Raw genomic sequence first — 25,976 nt, 5'->3', positions numbered from 1 at the left:
ATGCCACACATTTCGCATTTATCCCACAGGAAGCGAATGCAGCATAAAGCATTTCGAGAATGAGATCCAGAGAGAGAGAGGAGAGAGAGAGGCAACAGCGCAGATGAACCCCAATGAGCAACAGCCGGCTCCTCTTTCAAACACAAACCACCACACTCCGTATCCCTCACACACGACAGCCGCACACTCACGCACACGCACGCACGCAAACAGCCCGAGAACCCGATCGGCATCAGCCGGTGGCAGCCCTCTCCGCTTCTCCGCACCGCGAAGCCGTGAGAGGAGTTCCTGCTGCCCTCACAAGCAACAGAAGAGAGCCGCGGATCTCTGTTTGAGACGGCAGACAATTAACCAGCGAAGCGGGGGGAGAGGCGAGAGAGAAAGCGGGGGAAGGCGAGTGAATACGCTCCAGTCCGGCTACTGGCTCCTGCTGCTGCTGGAGGAGGAGGAGGAGGAGGAGGTAGAGGAAGGGGAAAAGGAAGAAGAGGAGGAGGAGGAGGCTGTGGGCTTGGAGAAACTGGAGCAGCTCCGGTATCCTGCACAGGCAGCCCAAACGGCCACAAGTGATCAGAGCATCTTCAGCCTTATAGATGAACAAGCAGCACGGTGCAGCTTCCAGTCCTGGGTGAGTCAACTTCCAATAAACACACACACGCGTGCCCACACACACGCACGCACACGCACACGCACACACACACCACTCTCATCTGTGTACTACATGTGCTGTCTGTAACTGTCTGCATCCATCTTCACAAAAACAGACTGTACACACGTGGTGTGTGTGTACAACCTGCTTTTTTCCCTCTGCCTTGTTGCTGATGAGCAGAAGATGCAACTTGTGATCACTGTGACACTATTTTATCCCTTCAGCTCCTTTCTGATGGTGCAGCATCCACCCCCCAGTGATCGATTTGCTCCTCAACTTAGACGGCTCTCATTATCTGTTCTTTCCTATTGTCACCACTGAGGCAGTGTGTTTGTGCATCCTTGCACAACTCATCTCCATCGGTATGCGCGTGCCTGTGCGAGTCCTCTGGTGATCAGGTTTCAATTAGGATTTAATGATGTAAACGGTGGGCAGGAAGGGCAAGGCGGCCCATGATCGGTCCTGCAGCCGTATCAGTGTGACCAGATGACACATCTAATCCCGTGTTCTCTCCGAGCCCATTTCCAGCTCAGCTCCCGCGTCTTTTATTGGTGTGTGTGCTTATAGTTCTGAGTGCAGCAACTACAAATCAGGTGATTAATCCAAGGAGTGCAGTTGTCCTTCCCTCTAATGGCTTTGGAGTTCATCTCTCCCCCAGCTGTTCATTCAGACGTTATACAGGGAGGAGAGAGAGAGAGAGAGATAGAGAGAGAGAGAGAAAGAGAGAGAGAGAGAGAGAGACGATAAAGGCATCAAACAACTCTAACCTGTGGCCCTCAACTCCATAAATCAGCAGCTGTCCCCTTGTTTTCTCATAATTCCAGCTTTTCAGCTGCTTTGACTTATTGATAGATGCACTGACCTCTTCCAAGGTTTCTGCACTGCATGTTTTCTCTATTAACGTGGCCAGCATTCAATAAATAATGACACGAAGATCTGACACATTTTTTCAAGAACCGACAAAACTGTCCCAATTCACTGCATCCAACAAGCCCCCCTGCATTCTTGCGCGCCGTGACGGAATAATTATGTTTTCTTGATCACCCAGGTGTTCAGACTTTTTTTTCCCGTATGCAGGTTTTGCAGGAAATTCAGCCCTTCTCTCTGAATTTCTGAATTTGATGTAACTCTCATTCCAGATTAGACGGCAACTGTTCACTCACTGGCTCATTTTGTCCGATTGGACAACTGCGGGTGACAGGAAATGACAGTTTAAAAGGCTTCTACCGCAAAAATACAGAACACCAAAAAAGCTTAATAATAGTATACTGCTTCTTGACATCCAAGGAGTCACTTAGGACTCCCAAGCTTCCTCCTCAAATCCCCTCACTCATCCTCTGGTTATATAGGTCAGTCTTTCCAACAGAACATATGATGCTACATCTCTTCTCCACTCACATTCCAAAAATGCTCCTGTCTATACCTTTTTAAATTTATGCAAGTAAACAAGGTTTTCATCAGTCATTTATACTGCAGTGACCTCATTCTTATTCATTGTTTTGAGGCTTAAAGAATTTTTCCCAGTCAGCTTAGTTGCATTTTCCCTTCAACATCCAGTTTTTATGCCTTTAATCTGTCAAGGACAAAGTTATTATCGCATGCTGGGAATTTAAAAAAATAAAATTGCAAGATATGAAAAACTCATTTTTGATAGCAATTCCTGTCACATTATGCGATAAAGATGCCAGACGGTGGGATTTGTTGCTGAAGAAGAGTCGTGCCAGACAAGTCGGACAGAAAATTCAATCCAAAAATGAATGGACATCCAGTTACAGGTGTTGATGCTCCTATTATAGGGCTCAGAAAAGACAGAGAGGAGGATGAGGAAGGCTGTGAAAGCACATATGCTTGTTCTTTTTATGAGTTATTTCAGATGTGTTGGACGTTATATATCCTAGTACTGCTCTGATCCTCCCTCACCTTTTTGCTGCACACTGCCGGTCAGGTGGACTTTCTCCTATTTGTATGAAAGATTAATTTGGCAATTTGCAAATATGTCTAGTTGTGAAAAACACAAAGGTCTAAAAAGATAAGGAACCCCAAAAACTATTAGATTATGTTATAAATTTGTATTTTAGAATTTTGAGATAATAGTAGGAGGTCATTTATCTTAAGGTTGTTTTATTGATTCTTTTATGACAAAACATAATATGTCAAACAGCTTACTTAATTGGAAAAATAAGACAAAAAAAAAAAAACTCTTTCTGCAAATGCTTTTTCTCTTACTTATTTAATCCATCCATGTAGGCATCACAAGGATGGATATGTGTGACTTCTTTTGTTCAGTTTGCATTACTGGTTAGTGTTGCTGCTAAAATTATAATGTATGCAAATGACATGGTCATAAACACACAATGGTGTTGGATGGTGTGGAACAGGTTGTAGCCAAATTTTCACTCGCAATGGACAAAACCTATCTTTGGATTAATTTGTTACGTCTAATATTGCACACAGAGAACTTCATATTTTTACGCATTATATTTTACAAGAAACAAAATGTTAAAGGTCATAGCCTTAATTGAAGATTTAAGGGTGAGTAAAAGCAACTAAGACTCAAAATATCAGACACATCGACATTCATGCCTACAATAATACTGTCTTCAATTTAATATTGCATGTTCTGATGATCAAGTCACATAACTCACAAAGCCTTATTTGATATGGAATCACAGTATCATCATAGCTACGCTCCTTACCAAAAATACTTTAGCTTTGATAATCCTTTTTGACATATTAAGCACTAAAAGGGATGTTGTTTTACTAAAGCGATAAAAGAGCCACATGGGAAGAGTTTTCAGAGATTTTGTACCTCTTTTTTTGTGCTTTTGTCTAACTGACTTAACTCTGTGGCTTCATCTTTGGTTCTGCACATTTCACACATTCACAAATCCTTCCCAAGTATCACTGCCATGGGATCTCGGCAGTTTTAAATCTGCGAGATAAAACAATACAAGATGTTAATATTGAATACATTTTTTTGCTTACATAATAAAATATATCGAGGAGGAACTGAACTGACCCTTGAATGACCAGGAAAACTGCAGGACTGTGTGCCAGACTATTGGAAACTGAGTTACATCTTGGCTTCGCTTGAGTGCAAAAACTTTCAGTCTGACTTGGCAGACTCTGGTGTTGTGGTCCACTGTTAGGCTGTGGATAAATATCTGCTGAAATATGCCAGTTACAGTAGAGGAGAAAATTAACTTTTGTTCTTTCTCAGATGGAGTTAGGTGAGGTATTTAGATTAAATGTAAAACATTAAGATATAACTCATTTTTGTCCCCAAAACAATATGTAATCTCTAATTTTATCCTGTTTAGAAATCAAAATATATGTCTTTTCCAATTCTCAGGATTTTCCATATCTCTGGATGCGTTTCCCGTAGCACTTGGCTCAGCTCAGGGATTCCTATACCTACTTGTCAAGAGCAGTTATGATCCGACATCAAAAAGGGGTAAAAAAATGGACTGAAGGGAAAGCAATTATGCAGAAGCTTTAATGGTACCCGAGGTGCCACTTAGGCTCCTTCTTTGACAGATTTATGCGTCAGTAATGAAATGTGCACCGACAGGTCTGTGTGTCCCTTCAGAGAGCATTGTTGAATTGGGCCTGTTAGTTCTGTCCATTACGACGCCCACTCTTACCTTCCCACTTCGAGCCTTTCTGATGTGCATAAAGCTGTCATCTGTGCTCAGTAGTGACATTACCGGAGCTTAACACTGCCAATACCCAGACAACCTTATTGTTTTCAATTTCACAGTATTTATGAAGGCAGTAAAGCAGAGATGCAGCCTCTGTCAGCGGGACGGACGGGAGCACCGCTGCTCTCCAGGGGAAGAATAGCGCAGAGGACGAGGAATGAGGGATGCAGTGGTGGAGTAGTGAGGGAGGGCTTGAATACCTGCAGGCAGGCTGGCATGTCATCTGTCGCTGTTAAGAAGTCCAACTGGAACAATGGTGGCCCCGTGTGTGTGCTGGCTGTCCTCCCACTCACTGGTGTAATGCTATTATAGATGGGGCTGCAACCTAAATGCAGAGCTTAGAGAGCATCTGGACCTTACATGTTTTTTTTTCTTTTTTTCCAAAGATGATTGCTTTATTTGATATTTGCTCTGAGAAATGTGGTTGGCTGACCTTAGAGTCGCCAAGCACTTTTATCAGACCAATTATAACATGTGTGCACCTTTCTACTCCACTTCACATTGTCATGAAATTTAGCTAATCATAGTGTGGGACATTTCCACATTTTTTACACACACACACACACACACACACACACGCACGCACACACCTACACACACAAACTTTAATTAGTTTTTTTGTTTGGGATTCTACGTTAGAGACAAAAAAAAAAAGAAACAAATGTGAGCTGGAAGTACAAGATATACGGCTTTAAATATTTTCCACAAATAATCATTTGGAAACTGTGTGCTCTGTGTTTTGTTTGTTGCTGCTGAGTCAATAAATGATCTAATACCATATTTTGCTGCAGGTACATTTTAAAGCTTTGCTTGGTATACTTCTGTCAGCTTTGCACATAAAAAAACTGAAGCTTTTATTCTTCTTAGATAACTTCAGTCAGGTTGGGTGAATAGTATCTTTCAGGATTTGACACAGATTCTCGGTTGGAATAAAGTCTGAACTTTGTATGGACCATTTTAGCACACAGTTATGTTTTGGTTTGAAATTTTTGTTTGTAGATTTTGCTGAGTGTTTGTGATCATTGTCCTGCTGGAAGACGATTATCCACCCGATGCAAGCCCTTTAAGCAGCATTTAACATTCTTTAACCAGTTTTCCTTTCAGCACTGAGAAAACGTATCCCCACAGATACTGATACTGCTATGACAATATTTCATTTTACTGATTACTGGTCAGAAACTACTTTTAAATTAGCACTTTGGATCAAATATTGAGGGCTGCACAGTGGCGCAGTTGGTAGAGCTGTTGCCTTGCAGCAAGAAGGTCCTGGGTTCGATTCCCGGCCGGGGATCTTTCTGCATGGAGTTTGCATGTTCTCCCAGTGCATGGTGGGTTCTCTCAGGGTTCTCCGGCTTCCTCCCACAGTCCAAAAACATGACTGTCAGGTTAATTGGTTTCTCTAAATTCTCCCTAGGTGTGAGTGTGTGTGTGCGTGGTTGTTTGTCTTGTATGTCTTTGTGTTGCCCTGCGACAGACTGGCGACCTGTCCAGGGTGAACCCCGCCTCTCGCCCGGGACGCTGCTGGAGATAGGCACCAGCAACCCTCCCGACCCCATTTAGGGAAGAAGGGTGTAAAGAAAATGGATGGATGGATGGATGGATCAAATATTGAAAATGATTCGATGAAGTTACTCATTTTTGTCAAATGATAATTTTGATTTAAAATTTTTCTGCACTACAGTCTTTACAGCATGCTTGTGTAAATGTTTTAATTTAGTCAATAACAATCAGCATTCTCATTACAGATACTGTAGTTGCTTCACTTTCCTTCCTTAAGAATGGAAACTTTATCGTCCCCACGTGGCCAACCCTACCTTTAGACTGGCTTTTAATTAGTGACCTTAGTGAGAAATGCTTAAAGCACATCTCTAAGTGACATTTTGTCAGATTGGACCCATGTGTGTTTGGGCCTAATTGAGGCCAAATGTAGGAATTTCCTTGCAAGTTTCTGTTAAGCTGTCTCTCCGGTGAAAAATAAGCTAAATCCACAGATAAATTGCAGAATGCAGCACTTTATTGCTACGCTTCCTTATTAGTTTCTCAGCACACTGCAGTGCTAGTTATTCATGTGACGTTAATTGAGATACAAGAAACTAGTTTTTATTGTAACAGCTGAAACAGAATTTGATCAAAGCAAAATCACAGAGCAGCATGGGACAGACGCAAGCAATGAAACCGTCCACAGATGCTTGTGACCTAAATTTATATGAGCTTTCTGCACTACACCGAAGTCTTAAATCATTTCTTTCTGTTTCGCTTTCATGAAGTCAAACTTTTTGTATTAATTTAAAATAATCTGAATCTATATTTCTCCAGGCTGTCTAATATGATATTTCAGAGCTTTTCTTTCATTTCATTTTGTTGCTTATTTTCAGTCTGGTACCTGACCAATTTCCACATGGTTTTTCTAATAACTCTAATAAGCTGTGTATAAAAGTATCCTGAACTAAATTAATGGACAAGAACTAGATAAAATAGTCAACTTGTCAAAGAACCAACTTTTAATCCAATTTGTAAGTACAAAATGCTGTTAGTGTGCTAGGGGCCACTCCATTAGTTTCCAAATCATAACTACTACCTGCGTTTTTCCCAAACCAAAATTTTTCTTGTAAGCAACCAAAACATGTGGAAGCCAACTTTCAGCCAGCTGACTGGCAGTGTGCAGCAACACGTTGGGGAGGGCCAGCTCTGGGTTTCTCTGTGCTCATTGCAGCGATAAGAAAACTTTAGTCACTCAGACTCACTTCCTGGCATCTCAGTTTAAACCGTAGAAATTGACGGATGGGAAACTTGATTGGGATTGAAGCCACAACTTTTACAATCCTGGTAAGAAGTCGTGTAGCTTATAAACAAAAAACCTGTCACAAAGACACAACTTTTTCACACGCTAAAAGAACAATCTAAAGCAGTTTTTTTTTTTTTTTTTGCAGCAAGGTGCTGAAGAGCTGTTAGCAGGAAACATGGTATACATCAAATGATCATCTGAATGCTTTTATTAGGTCTTTGGTCTTTATTTTTCTTTATACAGACTTTAGGTAATCTTCATCAGATACTGTTCTGATGCACCTTTTTGAAAACCAGACACTTTTTTGTTTTGTTCTCTATTCTTGTAGTTACTCTTTGCACAGAAAGCCATTATGCCCCGTGACAATAACTAGACAGGACAGAAATCGATAGAATATGTTTGAGAAAAAAAAGTTTGAAAGAGCTTCCAAATAAAGGATTGCGAAGAATCCTGATTCCCTAGATGAAAATTGTAAAATAAATCATCTTTTTTCATTTATAGTCCACCAAAATCACTCTGTAGAAATAGTTTGCAAAACTCACCACTTCACTTACCTCTTAATTGAATAAAAGTTGGTGTGTTGAACCTCTGCACGCTCTAAAAGTGTCTGTCAACCTTTTAATACGTCAACGAGCAAAACAAGCTCATTTTACCATGACTGGTCTCTGTGACTGCTGCATTGGCTAAAGAGCAGCAGAGCTCAGGCAGAGGAAGTGCTGGAGTGAGAAAACTGTTTCTATATTTTTTTTCTGCTCTTTGGATGTTGCATATTTCATGTTTTTCAGGTCTCTGGATGAAAGGACGTGTGATGAGATAGTCGTAGTGTTACATAAGTTTTAAAAAAAATAAAAAAACGGGAAGCAGAGCAAGCTGAGTGCAGGTGCAGGAGCACTCAAGAGGAGTTCAGAGATCAGCGTTTGCAGTTTGCTGGCTCTCAGCTTCCCAGGATATGATGGCAAAATAACCTGTGAAACCTTTAGCTTTGCACCAGCTTGAATTACAGATGAAGGAGCACTAGACAGCACAGCTTTGTGAGTGTAAGGTCGCTAAAAGTTTGTAAATTTACGTCTGTGTTGATGCTTGAAACTGAGAGTGCTGTGTGCCTCAAAGATTGAGTTGGACCATGAGATAAAGAGCTGGGTATCTGGGAGTTTATACTCTTGTCAAGCTCTCCGCCTCATTTATTTTTATGTATTCTTACTGCTGCTGGCAGCGTAAAGTATGGAAAATGGACCGCTATAAAACAATATCCTTCAATACAGATCAGCCACCTTCAGACTCCTGAGGAAAAGGAAGCCTGGGGTTCCTGCCAAGGCGCGTTTTAGGATGGTAACATTTGAGGCTGCTGCTTAAAGAATAATTCAGTGGTTTTCTATGTATAACAAGTGCATATCAATAAAATACATTTTTGTTCAGTTAAATTAACATGGATGTTTAACACTACACATGATATTCCACATCACTGTGAGCCTTATTGGCTTCTCCAAATTAAAATGTACCCAGACCTCACAGCATAATTCGCCAAACTCACCTTCAAAACCAATTAAACTAATGTCGCTTTTTCACAACTTTTTGCTTCTTTTCTCGTAAATTGGGATTTAACAGGGGGAAAGCAATACTTACAACAGATTTTCTTGTTTTGGGTTTCATACGATTGGCAAATTTAAAGTACAACTATTAATGTTTTTACTCTCATTTACTCTTCGGTCGGCTATTTAGGTATACTGTACATCTGCAACAAACTTCCTAAGTTATATGTGAGAACAATAGACACGTTTCCAGATAACATAGCAATGGAAAACATATGAAAGCATTTCATGCGAAGATTTCATTGTAAAGCACAAACTATTTACCCTCCCATGACCAGCTGAACAGAGTTTGCATCACTTTCCCCCAATTACTAAGAATGATTGCCAATCATGGCAGCTGGGTCTGCTCAAACCAATTAGCTTCGCTACGGCTCCATGTGAAACGTGATCCCCGCTACACGTCCTTGTAGCCAATGCAGCACCTAATTTCACTTCTGCATATGTCACAAAATAAGTCCTCTACTTCTTTTATGCGCTTTATAGAGTATGTGATATATGTATGTGATCCATGCAGACTTGTCACATAATTGAGTCGATTACAACAAAATATAAATGAAAAACAAAACGATGAAAAGGATAATTTCAGGAAGGAATATGAAGAGATTTGTACCTGTTAAAGTTCTGTAGAGGATCCTCATCTGCTCTTATTCCCATATTTCGTAGGAAACAGGCAGTAAGATTGGATGAAAATGCTTCGATATTCTGATCTGTCCTTAGTTCCTTGTCCTGTATATTGTTTAATGACGCAAACAAGTTGATCTGAAACTAAGCCTACAATAACAGTTATTCTGGGAGCCCTGTACGCTGAAATCCTGTATTGAAAATTCATGTTTTTTTTTTATAATCCTGTTTTTGTCATTATTTTAATTTTACAGTTATGCATTAAGGGAATACACATATGGCCATTATGATAAAAAGTTTTTATTTAACATTGTTACTACTACATAAACAATTTAATTATTTTCTCAAGCTAGCAATTTTAACTGAAGAAAAATGTGCTGGAGACATTTGAAGCTTTTTTTCAACTTCATAAATGAATATTTTTCAGATCATTGCAAGCCTTGTTCAGTTTCTCCAAATAATAATAATAATAATAAAAAAACCTGGATCAAAAGTAGCTGAAAGCTTTTAGAAAATAAATGTAAATGCATCTTTTTTCCTTCATCCCCCATTGATCCAGCATCCACACTGACGTTTTGCTATTGATCATTGTAAGTCCCTCAGTGGAGAAAATGTGGAAAATAGCTTATTCACGCTTTCTTTGCTTTGTGAAGATCAAGTGACAGATTCCAGAGACAATATCTGTTCATACAGATCAGTCCCTTCATCTGCTATGAAGCACATTTTGCAGGAGCTGAGCCACAAAGTCGTGACTAACTTCACCGTGTCGAGCCAGCTGTGTCCCCGCGTGCTGACTCGGGTTACACGCTCCTTTCATACAGCTCGCCCTGCCATCAGATAGCTTTGTAATCAGCTCTCTTCAATTATGCAACTATGAGCAAGATAAGATTAACACATATGACAGTGTGTTACATGGGGTTTCATGCTGTAAGGCTGCTTCTAAGAACTGATCAGCAAAGCACAAGCTCACAAATTTTCCTTTCTCCCAAACCAAGAAATCTTAAATCCTGTTTTTATCTGGTTTAATAATATTATTTTGTCTTTGCTGTCTTGAACCACCTGATAATCTTTTTGTTGGGGTCAAACACAATTACCACCATCAGAGGGTATTAAGTACACCATTAATTAATCACTCTTCAAACGGTTCCTGTCGCTGACAACATCTAATGGCTCTTCGACTCTTCTGGACTCTGAACCACTCAGTCGGCCATTTATTCCTGAGCTGATGAGGCATTTAGACCAAGTCTTGCTCTTCAATCTATGTTTCTTTTGGTTTTCTAAAGCTCCCTTCCCTATTTCCTGCCTCTGTTGTTTCTTGGTATTATTTTTGGATGTTTTCTTGCTCTGTTTCTCCATGATTTTATTGTTGTATGTTTGTTAGTGTTGAAATGATGTTGCTCCTGTCCCTTGGTCTGCTCCCTAGTTTGCTTCACTGATCCTGACTTGCTAATCATGTTAGCTGCTTTATGTCAGTAATTAGCTACCCTCTGTAAAAATACACCTCACTTCCTTTTGCTCTCTGTTGAGTCTTTCTTGTTCTCCTTTTTGTAACTTAAGCTTTCCACAACATTGTTTTTGACTTTCTGTCGTACTTCAAGATTTGTTTTTTTACTCAAGTAGTCTGCTTGTCTCCAGATTTAAGATTAAAGCCCCGCTTGTCTTTGAGTTCCCGCATTAATTCACAACCTTCAGTTCTCCTTTCAGCAGGCTCTGTAGACACAGGTTGTACCGGTTAACACAATAAACTAAAGTACACTTTTATTCACTGAACATGAATCAGGTAATCAGTTGATCTCATCACTTTCTCAGAGTGGAGATCAGTGGAACAAGCAGATGAACTTGAGCTGCTCTTTCCTTTTTATCTTGGCTTCAGTTCACTCATCCATCTTGTCTTTTTATTCTTGTTTGGGTTTTCTTTCTGAAGTAGGTGATTAAGCTGAAGAAAAGTTGGATCCTATTTTTGGATCCATTGGAGAAAACAAATTGAAAACTCTGTATATAATAATGCGTAATTATTGTGTCAGTAAGCAGCAAAGTTCAAACGAATATGTGAAAAACATTTTTTAAACAAAAGTTGTATACTGCAGCTTTACTGGCTCTTTTATTCACCTCAAGTCTACCATTAACTGGTCGAGTCTTTTTTGGGCCAAATGACATGTGAGGAAACTGGAGAGACTTCTAGAGTTTGAGTGGTATTACTGATGTAGTTTTAGCAGCTATGCTCCTGTGGTGTAGTTCAACCTTCACGAGTTAAACAAAGACTAGTTATGTGTAACAGAGAGAGACTTGCACAATAAATGCATGGCTCTCTCATATACAGTTTTCTGATTGCAGTGGCTTGGGATAAGGAGAGGGATGACACTATTGGGAGGAAGAGAGGCAATGCTGGTCAAAGGTAGCGCAGAAATTTCAACATTTACTTGAACACTCACAGAGGTTTAGTGGTTTGAATTACAGTGAATTACACATTCATGGGTTCCCTTTGATGATAATTTCTACATCCATGTGTCTATTAAAATTGGACGTAAGTAGTATGAGAAGTTGCTGATCTCTCAATCATCAGTGTCCATCCCAATAAGTGTCAAAGTATTTCTTCTCTAAATCGGTGCAGAATGTCTAAGTAGTATGCGAAGCTGATGAAGAATTAATTTTGTTCTGGGTGCTCTGAAGAAATGCAGCACTATTTTTCCCCCTCTTGTCAATTGAGAATGCGTCAAAGCTTGCAGAAACAACTCTCCATGCTTCTGTTTCTGCCTGATTTGATCTGTTTAATCTGCAGCTGTATGTGTCCATGGGTAACCATGACAGATGGGAGTGATGAGATTGCTCATAACAGACTTCTTCCTCCCTCTCCTTCCTTTTTTCCATCATGTCTTGCCGTCTTGCTCTTTGGGAGCATACGGATTTGGTTTGCCTGTCAGAACTGTTTGATCAGAAATACTCTTCGCTTTGAACTGACTCACAGCTGTAGTGACTTCCTTCCCTCTGCTGTTTGGACCAACGCTATGGAGAGGCTCCTCACAGAACAGCACGCAGCACTCAGTGTGCCGCGCTGGCTCCATTTTTACCCGTGGAGGAGGATTGCTCGCTACTTCCGAGAAGTATGAGGTTACATTTGTCAGAATAGATCACCTTTAGATGTGTGAGGCTATAAATATCGCCCCGTGTCCCTCCGCATATGCACATGTGTACACAATCATTTAATCCTCCTCCTGCTACGTATTCTTAGTTTGACAGGTGCACCTTCTTTGTCTGTGCTGTTTGCACACTTTGAGGTGAAGAGGACGAGCTGCTTCTGGACATCAGGGGAAGGTTATGAATATATAATGAGAGCCAGAAGAGTCTCGGGAAGATGGCATTCCATGAAGCTGCTTGTCACCACTGCGGGATGATTTTTTTTTCATCTTTTATTATTTCTTTTCTGCTGTCTTAGAAAAAAAAAAAAAAAAAACATTGATCAGACACTCTTGGATCAATCCGCCTGTATCACGGCACACTGTCAGCTCACCTCATCTCTTAAGACAACCCCGCCTGCTTCCCTTTCTCTCTGTCCCTTAGACTTTTAAATAAACACGCATAGCAGCTCTGTTTCAAACAATGTGCTCGTCATCCTTTCGTTTGGATTTGGGTTTTTGCTCTCGCCGTGAAACGCCTCATCAGAACCACTTTAAGGAGATTTCTCAGCTCTGTGAGCAACAAGGGGCGACGTGCACATGTCAGAGTAAACATTGTGAAAAGAGCCTGTAAATAATTTGTATGTCAGATTCTGCGGTTCTGCTTGCATGGGTGAGGGTTCTTTCTTTTTTCTTTTTTGGTTTTACTTTTGGTGTGGCGCAGTCTTTCTCTATCCCGCATGCCGTTTCATCCCACTGAATCCAATGCCAAGCTTCTATGCGATGTCAGGACATATTTATGTTTAATACACAGACATGGCCCAGTTACTTGGTTGCTGAAACCAGAGACTTAAAAAAGGCCTCTTAATGAGACAGGAACAAAACAACAACGCAGTGTTGTAATTCGCCTTGGGGAGTATTTTTGTGATGCTGTGGCTTGGTGATCCCCTATATGAGAGCACTGATTGCTCATCTTCTCTGCTCTTTGGACATTTCTTCCTTCAGGCTGAGGCCTGTTTTTGTTATTTTTTTATTTCTATTTTCCCACTCTGAGGATTCAAGATGGCTCCATCAACAGCAAGGGAAACACAGACCGACCCCTCTTCTTTTTGGTGGCTGTTCGTCGGTCTCCTCCCTTAAGAGGCCTTCAGGTGGAGCAGCTGAGTCTCTCTCCTCCTCTCTCTGCTCCCGCTCCTCCTTCTTCTACCTTCCCTTGTTCTCTATCGCAGAACTATATTAACTGCTGTTGACAGCTTGAGTCATTTGCCACCTTTGTAGTCCTCTGTAAAACACTTTGACCTTTATTTTCACTCAGTACAATCACAAAGTTCAATGTAAATTATTGAGAAGTGCAACTTATTTATTCGGTACTTCACAAAATCTAGACTTTTATAGAAGAAAGCCAAGAAGAGTTATTTTTGAAGAACAAATATAAAGGGTTTTGTTTGGATGTTGAATAAGGTGTTTTGTTTCATCCACCCCAGGATAAAATATGGTGCTGTCAATACCACGCTGTACCTCGAGGAACGTTGCTTCTTAAAATAGATTGGAGCTAATTGAAGAGCATTCCTAAAAGTAAACTTATTAGATCCCGCAAATCACTTGGGAATGGTGCAGAGATTTACCTTCCAGCACAACAGCCACGGCAAACAGAGACAAAGATAAAATTGAAGCGTAAAATAGTTCATATTAAGACATATCTTTGTGCTACTGTCAAAATCCAGCCCTAAATCCAAATAAAAATTTTGGAAAGAGTTAAAAATTGTTGTTCCCAGATGCTCTCCAATTTAGTTTATGGATTTGCAAAGCTGGTTGTGGCACACGCGGGCTGACTTGGAGCTGTAAGAATGGCAAAAATTTATATATTTATTTAATGTAACATAATGATCTTCCTTATACTTTGGCATGTCAGAAATTCACAATAAAATATGTACATCTTCAGTTTATAGGGGCATGAATACGTTTTCCAAGACACTTTAATTTTCCTGCTGAAGCTAAGGTTTTACGTTTCTCAGATTTTATTCAAGCATGTTTGCTGTTTTGCTGTGAACATGCGTGTGCTCTTTTAGGCTCTCATATTAGTCTGGGTTGTTGCAGCTGCTGCAGCGCTCTCGATGATAGAAACCCTCTTTACGCCTGAGAGATAAAAGTGTTGCTGTCAACCATCTCAGCCCATCCCAGATAACTCTCATGGTTACAGTCCATTTTCCTTTCTAGCGCCTAACTTTTGACAAATCTTTTTCTAAAGCTTTGCTTTCTTCACCGGCTCAGTTGAATAATCACTTGCCAGCTTCCCAAATTCATTTCACATCTTTTGCTTTGTCTTCATCTATCTTTAACAGCTATTTGTAATTAAATTTTCCATTCTTCTGCTGAATAAAAGCACTCTTGTTCTTGTCCCGTCTTATTTTTCTTCATTTTGTTGATTCCTCTGTATTTCATTAACATGGTCAGCACTTTCATCTTTTCCTCTCTTTCCTGTACCCTCTTCCAGTCTTCAAACGCTTGGTTTCTTGCCTTCTTCCAACACGAGGCTTGTTGTTGTTGCATTAACGAATCCCTCGGAAGACCTGGCACAGATATGGATTCTTCTACTTTTCTCTGCTTCGGCTCAAAGCCATAAGCTGCATCTTGCTTCCCAGACAAAACATCCTGTTACTATGCAAGCAGCACAAATGGGGAATGAAAGGCAGAATGAATAAGTTTGGGAATTGCCAAATGAAAGATTTTCTCCACAGATTTTGTGAAAACATTATTGCGAATGTGGTGTTTGAAGATTAATCAACAGTTAGTTGCTGTGAGACTCATCCGGGGACTCTGTGCTGTTGGAGCGGCCGCTCCACTGCCAGCGCTGTTGCATGAGATCCTATAATTGCCTCCGAAATCTTCCTGTAATTAACACTGTCGGATAATTACAGCAGACTCCCAAACCACGCAGCTCTCACATTGTTAGACTCAGCATGCATTTGGCTAAATTAGACTTTGGTGAGTTATTAACAAATAAAGATATTTTAAGCTGATTTAACTTTAGTGTTGTTATTGCATTCGGCTGGTTTGGATTTTTTACTTTTTTTTTTTTCAAAGAGCCGCTGTCATTGCATTCGCTGCGCCGTCTTGACTGCAGAGAGATTAAAGCCAAGCGGAGAAGAGACTGAAAGTGGACCGGGCAGTGGAGCATTTCCCAAAGGCATGCTCCCAGAGGCACATGCAGGATTAGAGGGTGGGACACTGAACTAGGCCAGTCAAACAGGCTCAGCTGAAATATGGACAACAGACTGGAACGTTGACATAGCTGGATTGCCCAGTACATTTCATCACCATGTCATTATGCAGTAATCCTTGCTCAGCCACTATCCTGACTGGATTTGTGTCAGACAGGGATAATTACTAGTCAGGGACACTTGTGGATATTGCTATTTTCAACTTGACACACAAGGCTCTGATGTCAGACATGCCCTATTTTTCGTTTTTCTTTTTTTTTTTTTATCAGATTATAAGAGATTTATTATTTTTTTTTTCGCAACCTTGCTTTGTTTTTGTCACACCTCAATGTCTGAGAAATAATGTTGGAACATGAAGCCTTTCCCTCATAAATGTGGAATTAAATGTTATTCTTGTGAAGGGAGATGCTCATCAAGCATCCTGGTCATAAACCACCTGATCTGACTTCTTTCCATGCAGATGAGCATCAGAGAGGCTCCTTACTCTTGTCTGTAAGGCTTGCCACCCTCATTTCAGCCGCTTCTACCCTGGATCTTGTTCTCGCAGTCATGATCCAAATCTTCTTTGGATCTGAACACAAACTGACCAACGTGATGGATTTCAACTTTATGATAAATGAGGACTTAGTACATTTTTCCACATTGTCCTCCATCCTGCCATTCCTTGTAAACAAGACACTGAGGTACCAAAATTCCTCTTTTTTCAGGCAAATATTGACCTCTAACCTGGTTGGGTCAATTCACTCATTTTCCAGTCCAAAACCACTAACCTCTTTCTGGTCCTCCTTTGATGATCTACATGTGAATGAGATCAAATGAACGGTCCCAACACCGAATGGGGGTTTAAGGTCCATCCATCCATTTTCTGTCCACCCTTGTCCCTAATGAGGTCAGGAGGGTTGCTGGTTCCTCTCCAGCTACGTTCCGGGCGAGAGGCGGGGTTCACCCTGGACAGGTCGCCAGTCTGTCGCAGGGCAACACAGAGACATACAGGACACACAACCATTCACACACACACCTAGGGAGAATTCAATGCAGAAAGACCCTGGGCCGGGAATCGAACCCAGGACCTTCTAGCTGCAAGGCAACAGCTTTACCAACTGCGCCACTGTGCAGCCGGGGTTTAAGGTCATCCCATCAATTTTACGCGACTGATCTACCACAGGATGTAGTCACAGGTTTACAACTATTCAGGTGTGAACCACTCCAGTGAAGGTAGTGACCTGAATACTCTAAAACGTTCATCTACGTAAATGTTTCCAAACCAGACAGCCTTCTCTCCACAATCGCACTTTAAAATTCTCTCTATTAAATAAGTTATGTCATACATTTTTGTTTTATTTTTATTTTTTCAAATATTATGATACAATAAAACCATAAGGGTAGATAAACCATGAGAATCTTGGCAACCCTGACCAGTGAAGTCAGTAACGCGTTAATTTGTAACGCGTTACTGACGTCGGACCACTTTTTTCAGTAACGAGTAATCTAACGCGTTGCTATTTCAAATCGAGTAGTCAGACTACAGTTACTTATCAAAATCACTGTGCGTTACTATCTTCTTTTGTTATTTACCATAATCGTATTTCCTCTACTCGTCATGTCGAGTGACCGACGTCTCTATGCGACAGAAATGTAAACAATGGAGGAAGATTTTGTTGGTGGAAAAACTGGAACTATTTTCAGTTTCTGTCGCCAAGTCCGATTATTACAAGCGGCTTTGGGCTTCATTTTTTTTTAAGTCGCTTGCAAATTTAATGAGCGGCGGGTTGCGCCTTTTTGGGCTCGTTTTTGAACGTGAAGTTGTTCATTTGGGCTTGGAAATAAGCAGAGATTCATAATAAATCCCAGAATTTGTTCGTCATTAAGGTAGTTTTACTCAGTCTCTCCCTGTCCATCATTTCCCCGATGATCCGTCCCGCTGTGTCTTTGTTAATGTCAAGTTAAAGTATTACCTCTGAATGACGTCGAGCTTCGCGTTGCGCTCCAGAAAACGGCAAACAACGAGACCAATATGAACAGCGGAATAAACGTGAAAACAGCCACGAATAAACGTGTCCGTAGTTGCCAATAATTATAATGGAAACTTAACGCCATTATAATTATTAATATTACGATAAGTGTCACAAATCTGTGCAGCCATCTGAGTTGTGGAGCTGCAGGAGGAGATCTGGGCGCTGAGCTTTGAGACCAAACGCAGGGCCGTAACACAGAACCTGGAGGCTGGGGGGATTTAGAGGGGGGCTTTAAAATCCTTCTTAGAGTTTTCCAGACAACAGTGGACCACACAAATTACTCACGTTTTTTATTTTTTTGTACAATCTCCTCTTCAGTTCAACCTTATCAGTGGAGACACATTGTTGATGTTACCATTATAAAATAACTTACAATTAAGTATTGGCAAAGCTCAATGTGATTTTCACAGGAGGCGGGGCGTTGTTGTTAGCAGCTGCTGAAAGTAACTAAAAAGTTACTTTTAATGTAACTTAGTTACTTTGCAAATCAAGTAGTCAGTAATATAACTAAGTTACTTTTTCAAGGAGTAATCAGTAGTCCGATTAAAGTTACTTTTTCAAAGTAACTATGCCAACACTGACCCTGACATATGGTGCATCTACCGTACTGTTGAAATATAAAAAAATAAAAGCTGGGAGCAACATATTCCCATATGTGAGTTTTTTTTTTTCTGAGAATCATTTGTCAGATAAAAATTCTGGGGAAGAAAACTGGAGAATTAACTTTTTGTTTGGCACAAAGTGACAGAAAATAGATAGAATATAAAAATGGAAGAACTCATTAGAACTTCTCAAACTTTCTAACTTTACCAAGGTTTAATTGGTTGTTCTAGATAGGAAGATACAGTTTTTCTGCTCTTGCTGGTTTTACCATTTGATTGTTCTAATGATTCCCCTCAATGTTTCTTGAAGCTTATAAATTAGTCTTTCAAAAACAGGACTCGTTTTAAATGCTATTTGCTGATTTTATCTGTGATGATGAGTCTCTCCTCCTGGGAACTAGTGGGACTTTGAACAGGAAGTGACACGGCATAAAAGAACAAGACATCATCACTGATTTCTTCTCTCTTAGTGGAAACAATGCAGTTCAGAGTCATTCGTGGGAGCAGAAAATTGAGGATGAGGAAGAGGTCAAAAATTCCTTCCAGCTTTTGGTTGCAGGGCAAAAAGCTGGGGAAACAGCCTGCTTCATGTTTCACATTTCTGCTCCATAATGCCTTATTACACTTTAGTTATTTTAGCCTGATGACACAGAATGCAATTAGCCTTTCCAAAGATACGCTCCAAGGGTCTGACAAAGCAGCACATGTTGCAGCGAGTGCTTACAAGAACTCAGGAGGTATTATACTGCATCTGCATGTTTACTGCAAGCTGGGTTTCTATGATGGTCTGTCTCTTTCCTACAGAAATTGATATTTTATTGGATTCAACATTTTAGGACACAATTTCAATACTACTTTAATAATCCTCTGTGGATTTAAAAGGGATATTTGGTCAATCTTCCTTAGTGTTGCCATCTTCTTAAGGAAAAGTCATCGTCAACTATGCAGAATTGATGAATTATGCATGTAATTGTAATAGAGGTTGAAGTAGAGGGGAATAATGTTATGAGAGTGACCAAAAAACATCTGAAACATTTTTAGAACAGCAAATTAACTTTCTTCATTCGATTCTTTGTGTGTGTGCATGTGTGTGTGTGTGTATTTGTTCGTAATACCTTGTGGAGAACATTTTCCTACGTTGTGGGGACTCACTGGTCCCCACAAGAGGAAACCCTGTTTTTGGGTCAAATTTAGGACTAAGGTGTGAATTGAGTTTTGGTTAGGCAAAGGTTAGGGTTAGGTATGTAGTGGATAGGGTTAGGATAAGGGTAAGGTTTAGGCTGTAGAAATGAATGGAAGTCGATGGAAAGTCCCCGCAAAAGTGTGTGTGTGTGTGTGTGTGTGTGTGAGAGTTCCTCATACAGGTTTTGAACTTGAAAATGTGACCTAAATATTTTCATTGAATTTTGTTAGCTTAGTTTTCTTAAGGCTAGTTTAGCCCTTAACTTTAAGAAGCAAGCAAGAAGTCACAATGACTGTTGTCTCCAAGTTGGGAAACAGTGTTTTCTTATTTCACTCAGCTCAAACACAAGCAGAAACTACCTTGGCTTCAAAATAACGCCAAAATAACCCGACCCGTTGTTTATGTTTGAGGCTTTACATTTTATGTGTTTCCTAACAGGTGTAATTTAGAGTAGTTTTAATGCTTTAAATATTAAATATCAGTGGCTTTGCTAGTTTAGTTCATATTAATTTAGAGTAGCATGAATAACAAAAACAAAAAAACAAAAACTTCAAGGAGAGTCACAGACAACACTTTGTCGTCACTGCCAGGATTAAGCGAAAGATGTCAATTAGAAATTACAAAAAGAAACAGTGCAAATTCTAAAAACGGAATATTGCACTTATTCTGTTTTAAAGATGTAAATTTGTTTCTTCACAGACTTGATTAATCATTTGCATTTCATGCCTGATGTCATTTGATGTAACTGATTTCAGTCTGATACGCATTAAAATTAAATGTCTGGCTCACCAGTTAATGTCCCAGATATGCCAATTAATAGTAGCTACCAAAGAAGAGAACTCGTGTTGAAAAACATGTTGTTTGACACTTGTTGCTGTTGCTAAATCACTATTTGGAAACCAAATTTTACCATTACAAATAAGTGGTGAAAGATGTAAAATCGTCTGATCCAGCTCTACTTCCTAAATATTATTAATCAGTGACTAAAAGTAAAATAAGTAATACTGTGATAGTCCTAGACCTATTATTTCCACCTACATGTCAATACAGGTCCTCATTGGCCATAAATAGAGAAAATACTCCATGTACAAATTCCATATTTTATGTAATTGGGTATTCAAAGGGTTGTAGTAAAATGTATGTTGTTTTCATTGTGAAGAAGTACTGGATAATAACAGGAAATAACACTTCAGCAATGTTGTAAAGTGTAGAACAACACTCCAGCATTAGTGCTCATATGACTTTGTAAACCTTTTCATGTAATAGTAGATGTGGTTTGGGATTTGTTTTGCCATGTTTCTTCCAGTCTACGGTTTCCTCCTTGACTCTAGGGAGAAAGAGCCAGGGTGACCAGCTTTAGGTGACCAGCTTTTGCATGACTGGCCAAGGTCCTTGACAGCCACAGTCACCTCCCCAGTATACAGTAGGCGGTGTCAGTAGACAAGCTGTGCGTGCCTCTGCATTAGGGCGTTTCACTGAGTGCTCAAGGTGACGCCGCACAGTCTGTCCTTTATGTACCTGGTGAAGAATAATGAATATGGTTTTGGTGTGTAACTCTTTTCCCGTTTCCATAAAGTACATTTTACTTTAAAGAGTCACTTTTTTGTCTGTTTTTGTCAAGCAACCCAGAATAACACAGGTCTGTCGGTCTGTCAGTGTCAATCATCTTGAATTGCTGTTGCCGTCATCTAACAATGTCATCTTCAAGCTGCTGAGGGGCTTCTGCAGAAAAAAAAGGTCCAAAGTGTGAGCTGGCTTTTCTGCTCCAGTTACTGTGAGGCAGTGGGTTTCATTTTGGATATGGTGAATACATTAATTTCTTTTGCAGTTTGTCACAAATGTAGCTCTGAAAAGACATGATATTTTATTGGAGTGCGGTAAAAACTGTTTTTCAAGCTGGATTTAAAGTTATGAAAGTGACAAAGTGGATTTAACTCGTGTTTTCACTACAGGAAGGGATCAAATGAGCCTCAAGAATATGAAAAAGGTCTCTCAAAGTTTGAGAAAACAAAATAAAGAGATTTGTAACACATCTTTGAACACCCTCTGAGCCTGACAAAGCTTCTTTTATATCAACCCCCACAAAGCAGCAGAAAGACTTGTTTAGTATCTTTTGGGGAAACTTCATTTAGTGGTGAAGGTGACATTTTTTTAGGACTTACCAAAAACAAAATTCGAATATTCTCTTAAAAATATGAGATTTTAAGAAAACATACGTTGCAGAACCCAGTTGTTACTGGTGTATTACCACCTTATTGAGCTGACCTGATTTATGAGAACACCAAGCCAGTAAAAGAAATAACCATTGTGAGAGGCACCAGTGTTATAAATCTTATGTTCTCAAGGGAGATTTAGTGGCATTAAAAAAACAATTTAACTTTAGAAAGAGCTGTTTGATTGCAGCGCAGAGTGGTACAATAGGTAAACCTTATTTTAAATGTAAACTGGCATTGATTTCCTTTCATTTGGTTCTTCAGATCCTTTGTTTCTTTTTATCAGATGCATTCAACTACACTTCCAATGTTTTAGTCCTGGCTACATTTGGTTAAAATCCAAACCCCACGAATTCAAAATTCTCCGAGCCAGAGGCTGTTGTTTGCAACTCATTTGTGGAAGAATCAGGTCAGTTCCATCCATCTGTCTGTCCATCTATCTATTCATCCATCCATCTGTCTGTCCGTCTGTCCTTCATCTGTCCATTCCCCATATCTGACTGACATTTATAAAATCTCTTTTCTTTGGTTAAAGCTATAGTATTTTTGGTGTAAGGTACAAACAAGAATCACCATCCTCAGACATTTGTACTCCAATATTTTACAAGGTGCATACTGAATCTTGTCAAACTAAGTCTCACTAGTTTTAAGTCTGTTGGATGATGTTCAGAAATTATTCCACCAACCCTAGAGCAGAGCCCACAGTGCAGATTTACAAACAATTCTCATAGAAATGTGTACAAAATAGGTAGGAAGGAACAACAATTACAGGGACTTTCCACACAATGAAGCTATCTTGTCTGGTTGCATTTAGGATTCTCTAAATTGCATAATGTTCATTGGCATGTCCTCTTCTCAATGTTGTTTCCACGGATGGCTCCTTCTTCTTTGCCAAAGACTCTACAACACTCTTTAGCAACTTCCACACTGTTCAGTGTGACAATCCAGAGATTTCCACACCCACAGAACCCTCCGCCATTGGTCCTCAACCATCCCAAGATTAAATAAACAAACAACAAATTTCCCAACACATGGTACAATTTAAAAGTTATCTGACTGGGCTGTTGGAAGTTCAAACTCGACTGACCATAGCTGAGCCAGCTAATCCTCTTTCTTGGTGTCCAATAGTTCAATGTGAAACAATGTGAACTCCTCAGACTTAAAGCTGCCGTGTCCATAAAAGTCTGTCCCAACTTATAACAAGCTCCATTCTCACCTCAGACCCTCAGTGGCGTTGCGGCTGATTCTGCCTGATTTCCTCTGTCCCTTTTTAAAGATGTCTCTTCTTGCCTTATTACACAGAATGTTCTCCCCCTCCTGGCTGTTGAGTGATGAATTATGAATAGATGTGAATTTACAGGATCCGCAGGCCAGGCCTGAAGATTACTTTCAATTTGCACACTGCCTCGCTTTCTCCCGACTTGCACCGCTAGTCAGACATCTTTCTCAAGGGACCTCCATGACGGATTTAGATTTCCACCTGAAACTCTAACCTGGACAGTCATGTAAAAAGGTTTAGGAAATGAGGCCTCCATGCGCACTCTGTCTGCAACATTAATTTAATCCCCTGCTAAACATAGCAGATTTCTTACTTTGTATCTTGAATAAAAGGGCAGCTGCGATGTATATGAGACCCGTCTTCTTGACTCATGCTAACTGTCTGTAATTGGACCACTTGATGAGCTTACAGCAGGCGGTGAAAGAGAAGTAGAAAAGACAGGATCCCTAATAAAGACATGGAAAGCCTGCGGGCTTCAAGGAGGATTAGTCAGGGTCAAGCAAATTCGTGCTTCCACATGATCTACCAAATATAAAAGAAAATTAAGAAGAAATTATTTTTTCTCTAAATACAAAATAGATTTGATATTTTACAGTGTTGTGCAAATCTGTATCTTCTCTTCAACAACTCACGTTTTTGCTGTAAAGGGATTAAATTCATGTGCCGATTGCTGTTAGTGTGTCAGTATAGATGCCTGTAAACTGAAACCCTTACAGTAAATCATTTGTGTTTGCCTGCCGTAGCGTGAAATGATCCGGAGTAAAATTAGTGGCAACGATGCCTTGTCTTGCCTTATATGCTTCCTTCCCGTGTCTCCTCCATGGTGATGGCAGGCAATGCTAGAGTGACAAAAAAGCCGAGCCTGTTGGTAAGGAAAAGAGCCAGGATTTGAAGTGATGGCTGGTGACAAGGAAGACAAGTCATTCAGAGAGGAAATACATGACCTCAGAGATACAGGTCACACTCACTTCCAGCATTGGATATATTACTGTAATTATAAACAACTCTAGTTGTGAACTGAGGGAAGAATTTACTTAAAATTGAGGGCCACTGTTGACTCTCGCTACTAACACCTTCCCATTCAAGCTGAAAAAAAAAAAAGTTCCTATATTGGATCAATGGGACGATTTTGAAACTTAACTTGCTAAATGTCTTTTTTTTTGTCAATTTGTTTCTGGAAGCAATGGATTGTGACTTCAAAAATTATGACAGGCTGCTTTATCTGAGTTAGTGATAAAGTGGGAAACAAGAAATTGAGTTTAGAGCTCTTTTTGTCCCAGCTTTCTGATGATCATATATGACCATGGTGTACATTGAGTAATCAAAGTAAAGGAGAAATTAGTTCAAGTTAAGGATCACTGTTAATTTATTCTACTAATTTACAAGAAAAGAACAACATGAGAAGGTAAAGCTCAGACCAGGAGAGTCACAGGTTCCCAGAAAGCTTCAATTTTTTTTTATCCAACAAGCTTTTAGGTTGGATTGCAAAGCGCTAGGAAAGCATGTGATAAGCTGGAATGTTAGTGAATAGATGAAGGCTGTGTACAGATACACTGCAGTCTGCAGCTACTACAAAATAAACTATGAAAAACCATTGTTTTCACCTCAGTAACACATTAAAACAAATACTACACCTAGCCACATTTCCTGTTTTTGGCAATTAAAAAACTTAGTTGCAGTCGAATATAAATTACTAGCATGGAGATTTTGGCAGCCTGGCGATTATTCAGGTTTGTCATATTTATGGCAGCCCAAACAGTTCATTGAGATGTTGATGGTGCAGTCATAATAAGTTTGGAATATATTTTCCATCTCAAGCCAGGCAGATAAAATGTAGAAAAACTTGCAGGTCCAGAATGTATTATATTAGCATGCAGTGGCAAGCTTGTTCTGTACAGCAGGTATTTGTCAGCAGGTTTTTTAGTTCTTCCGTCTGGTAATGCTAACAGTTTGAAGCTCCAGTTTCGAAGAAGAGCGGAAAATCCCACAGGTCTTTTCAACTTGGAGTCTTAATGCATTCTGGTGGGTTACGATGTTATTCCCAGTTTAGGGCTTCCACTCCTAAAACAAATTAAACAAATTTTTATGCATAAAAACACAATTTACAAAGAAGTAATTTCACATGATGTCTTCAGAATGATTTATCACACTTCACTTACTTCTTTGTGGGATAATTGCTCAAATAAGCCAATGTTTGTATATTTCTCTGTAAGTAATAAAGCCAGATAATGAATTGTCGGTGCACAAATAACAACCAGCCCGCTTCGTCTGAGCTCACTGATAAAGTGGGAAACCAGTAATTGAGTTATTACTTATATTGGTCCCAGCTTTCTATTAGACCAGCAGAGTAGGAATGGAAGAGAGTGTTGTACAGTGATATGTTGAGCAGGTGCCATGCATACTGAGCAATCAAAGCAGCAAAGATGGCTGTCAGCCATTTGCTCTGAAGACAGAGCCATAGAGTAATGGCTGGAAACATCTACTCAATTTTTTATTTGATCAGTATTCCCATGGACATGGAGCTCATTCAAACTGGTTTACTACTTTCCCTGCATGAGGAAAAAAAAGTCAAGGTTTCTAATTTCTTTTAATCAAACAGCTCTGGATGATTTGAAGCTTTTTTTGTTTTTGTTTCGCTAAGCGTGAACAGTTGCCCGCTCTCCCAGTGCCCCCAATTACATTCTCAGTTTCCTTGTAGGATGTCACTTTCATCCCTGCTAAAGTTGTGTGTGTAGCCTGAAAGGGAGATTTGAGGTGGAAAACTGCTGAGTGAATGACAAACGCAGGGTATGGGGTCTCGGAGTGAGCGGCTGGACATTTACTGGGACAGCTGCCATTAGTGGGCAATCAGTCCTCATGGTGAGTTGGCTGAAAACACAGACGGGTCGCTGACAGTGGTGGTGGTTCTTCAGTGACATCTATCTTGTTCCAGGGTTGCAGGGGACCAGCCAGTTTCATTTTTTCCTTCTTTTTTTATTTCCAAAAGGACATGGCTTCCAATTAAAGGA

At 40.0% G+C, this 25,976-nt stretch overlaps 1 protein-coding gene across 1 annotated transcript in view; it reads left to right on the top strand.

The window, feature by feature from the left end:
• The first annotated feature begins 68 nt into the window (after positions 1 to 68).
• Positions 69 to 25,976, top strand: part of lingo3a (leucine rich repeat and Ig domain containing 3a) — a 43,686-nt gene continuing 17,778 nt past the window's right edge. The window contains exon 1 of the mRNA XM_044130216.1: positions 69 to 625. The gene's annotated coding sequence lies outside the window, so the exon portion shown is untranslated. The remainder of the gene's footprint in view (positions 626 to 25,976) is intronic.

This window comes from Gambusia affinis, linkage group LG10, assembly GCF_019740435.1.
Source record: "Gambusia affinis linkage group LG10, SWU_Gaff_1.0, whole genome shotgun sequence".
NCBI lineage: Eukaryota > Metazoa > Chordata > Actinopteri > Cyprinodontiformes > Poeciliidae > Gambusia > Gambusia affinis.
This window is presented reverse-complemented; position numbering and strand designations above follow the sequence as displayed.